Below are 4,256 nucleotides of genomic sequence, written 5' to 3' on the forward strand. Positions count from 1 at the left end.
TGCATGTCTGCCCCAAATCCCAAGACAAGAATGAAGAAGGGATTGTGGTGTGGCCATCTCCATGAGAGATGATTTCTCATTTTCTATCTATCTCTCCAGAGAGCACACATACCCTATAGCAAAAAAAAAAAAAAAAAAAAAAAAACACCGGGGGGCCCCGCCAGCTGCAGCTGGAGACCTTAATGGCTGGGACCCATAGCTCATCTCTTCCCCAACTCACCTTTGTACTCTCAGGTTTGTTTCTGGGAACTTTAAGACAAACTTGCACCCCTTCCCACTCCATCCGGACACTTATTACAGTGAAGGGCTTTGCTGAATTGCAGGCTGCCTGTGGCTTGAGGGCTTAATGTGTGAAACCTGTGGCTCATCCCCTAGCCTACTCACCTTTGGACTCTCAAGTTTCTTTCTTGGGACTTTGAGACGAACTTGCACCCCCCCACCTGCCCAATCTGGACACCCATTCCAGCGAAGGACCTTGCTGGATGGCAGGCCACCTGTGACTGGAGGGCTTAACAGCTGGGACCCAAGTTTCATCCTCTTCTCCACTCACCGTTGAACTCTCAGGACTTTGGTGTTTTGTGTAACATGTGGTGCTAATGCACACTGCGCAATCTATTCTTTGTTACTGAGTTGAAGCTCAGCAACTCAGTTTCAGTCACACCTGCTCTCTAGAAACAAGGAGGACTTTGTGTCACCCAGCACCATTGACAACAGGGTAAGGTGCTGATAAGCAATGGGGGATGCAGAGCAGAAAAGAGATTGCCGATTTCCTACTCCTGAAATTTGACTCTAGGAGGTACCTTAAATAATTTAGGAAGGAATGTATAGATCACCAAATGACTAGGAATGATCAAAAAGGCACAAGACATATGAGCAACCAACAAAATGTCTCTTCCCCAAGGGAAAACATCAATCCCTCATCACCCACGGAAAACATAATGGAACTTGTGGAAATGTCAGATTAAAAAATTCACAATATTTATAGTTATGAAAACTAAATGAGATGCAAGAGAAAACAGACAATAGGCTCCAGGAGATGAGGAAGTCTGTTCATGATTTGAAAGAAGAAATAGACACCTTAAAAAAGAATTAAATGGAGTTGGTAGAGATGAAGAATGTGATGCTGGAAATCAAAACATCCCTCAAAAATATTAAAAGTAGATTAGATCACGCAGAAGATCAAATCTCAAATGTAGAAGACAAAACCTCTGACCTGGAAAAAAATATCAAAAGGACTGAGAAAACAACCAAGAAAAATGAGGATGATATATGAGAAATAGTAGATACCATCAAGTGTCCCAACAACCAGATAATTGGTATTCCAGAAGAGGAAAAAGATAATAAAGGCATTGATAATTTATCTCATGAAATCCTGGAGGAAAACTTTCCAAACCTAGAGAGGCATTCAAATATCCAGACCCAAGAAATACATAGGACCGCAAATAGAATCAACCCAAGAAGATCCTCTTCAAGGCACATCATAGCCAGATTGGCAAAAACCACAGACAAAGACAAGATACAAAAAGTTGGTAAGAGGGAAATGTCAAGTTACTTACAAGGGTCACCCCATCAGGCTAACCTTGGGCCATTCATCAGAAACAATGCACCAATATCTATTTTTAAATTTTCATAACTTTCTTTGTAAAGGTCTTTGACTTCTTTAGTTAGGCTTATCCCTAGATATCTTACACATTTTCTGGCTGTGGTAAAAGTGTTTCTGTTCTCCAGATCTACCTTATTAAACTTTTTGTTCATATACAGATATGCTATAGATTTTTAGATATAGATTTCGTATCCTGACACTTTACTGTATTCACTTACTACTTTGAGAAGTTTTTTCATAGAAATCTTTGAATCTTCTAAGTATACCATCATGTCATCTGCAAATAAAGATATTTTCAGCTTTTCATTGCCTATTTGATTGCCTTTTGTATTGTTCTTTTTTCTGATTGTACTGGCTAAAATTTCCAGCACTATATTGAAAAGAAGTGGAGAAGGTGGAAAACTTTTCTAGCACCAGTATTTAGTGGAAAAGCTCTTAGCTTTTCCCCACTCAGTATAATATTAGTTGTAGGTTTTTATATATGGTTTTTATTGTGATGAGAAATGTCCCTTCTATACCAATCTTGCTGAGGTTCTTTGTCATAAAGTGATATTGTATTTTATCAAATGTTTTCTCTGCATCAATTGAAAGTATCATATGGTTTTTATCTTTCTAAATATGGTGTATCATATTTATGGTCTCGTGTATGTTGAATCACCCTTGCATCCCTGAGATAAAGCCCACCTGGTCGTGATGAATAATCTTTTTTGTACGTTGTTAGACATGATTTGCAAGTATACTGTTGAGAATACTTGCTTCTATATTAATCAGATATACTGATCTGTAGTTCTCCTTTTTTGTAATGTCCTTATCTGTTTTGGAAATGAGGATGATGGAGGCTTCATAAAATGAATTTGGAAGGCTTCCTTCCTTTTCGCACTTTAGAAATAATTAAGTAGTATGGGGGTTAACTCTTCCTTAAAAGTTTTGTAGAATTCAAAAGTGAAGCCATCAGGACCTGGTTTTGTCTTCTTTAGGAGCCTATTTATTACTGATTCAATCTCATGGCTTGCTATAGGTCTTTTCAGGTTTTCTTTGTCCTCCTGATTCAATCTTGATAGATTATATGCACCGAGGAATTTGTCCATCTCCTCCATGTTCTCTTGTTTGTTGGCATATATTCACTCATTGTATCCTCTAATCATGTTTTGTATTTCTATTATGTCTGTTGTAATGTTGCCTGTTTCATCACATATTCTATTTATGTGGTTTCTTTCTTTGTTCTTTATCAGTCAAGCTAATAGTGTATTGATCTTGTTAATCTTTTCAAAGAACCAGTTTTTGCTTTCATTTATTTTCTGTATAGTTCATTTATTTTCTATTTCATTTATTTCTGCTTGAATCTTTATGATTTCTTTTTGCCTGTCATTTTTTGAGGTTTTTTGTTGTTGCTTTACCAATTCCCTGAGGCATGATGTTAGGTTTTCTATTTGCCAGCTTTCTATCTTTTATTTATGCACATGTATGACTGCTTTTGCCATGTCCCATAGATTATGGAAATTTGTGTACTCATTATCAAATTTGTTTCTATAAATTCTTTGATTTCAGACTTAGTTTCTTTTGTAGTTAAGAAGTAATTCAGAAATAGGTTGTTAGTTTCCATGTGTTTGTGTATTTTTTAGGGTATTTCTTGAAATTAATATCAAGTTTAATTCCATCATGGTCAGACAATATGTTGGATATAGTTTCTATTCCTTTGAATCTGTATAAGGCTGGATTCGTGTTCTATCATATGGTCAGTCTTTGAAAAGGCTCCATGCTGGAGTGAGAAGAGTATATTTTGTGGTCTTAGGGTGCAAAGGTCTATAGATTTCTCTCAAACCCATTCGATTTATAGTATCATTTAGGTCCTGTATCTCTCTATTTATTTTTTGTCTAGAAGATCTATCTAAAGGAGACAATGGGAGGTTGAGATCCCCAACAGTTATACTGCTGCTCCCTATTCTCTCCTATTAACTCCAGCAGTCTTTCCTTCACATATTTAGGTGCTCCTGAGTTGAGTGCATAAATATTTATAAGTATATGTCTTCTTGCTGAATTAACCCATTTACTATTATATAATGCCCTTCTTTGCCTCTTAGAGTCTTTGTCTTGCAGTTTATTTTTGTGAAATCATTATCGCAACCCACCCTGTTTTGATATCCATTTGCATGGAATATCTTTTTCCAGCCCCTCATTTTTAGTCTATGTATGTATTTATCCATAAGGTGTGTTTCTTGTAGGCAAGAGATACAGAATTTCTATTTTTTTTATCCATTCTGACAAGCTGTGTCTCTTATTGGAGAATTTAATCCATTAACATTCAATGTTATTATCGATATTTCCAGGCATCTATCAATTATTGAGCCAATTTCTTGGTTGTTTTTTTGTTCTCTTATAACTGTTCATCTCCTTTTTAGTTTTCCTGGTACAGCACTCCATTTGGAACCTATTGAAGAGTTGGTTTGGAGTTGGTAAATTCTTTTAGATTTTGTTTAACCAAGAATGTTTTTATCTTTTTTTCCCATACGAAGGATAATCTTGCTGGGTAAAGTAGTCTTGGTAGAAATTGCTTTTCATTTAATACTTTGACTATATTTTATCATTCTATCCTTTCCTGCATTGTTTCTTTTTTTTTTTTTTTTTTTTTTTTTTGGGGGGGTTTTTTGTTTAG

Source organism: Tupaia chinensis, unplaced genomic scaffold (genome assembly GCF_000334495.1).
Source record: "Tupaia chinensis unplaced genomic scaffold, TupChi_1.0 Scaffold148904_1, whole genome shotgun sequence".
NCBI lineage: Eukaryota > Metazoa > Chordata > Mammalia > Scandentia > Tupaiidae > Tupaia > Tupaia belangeri.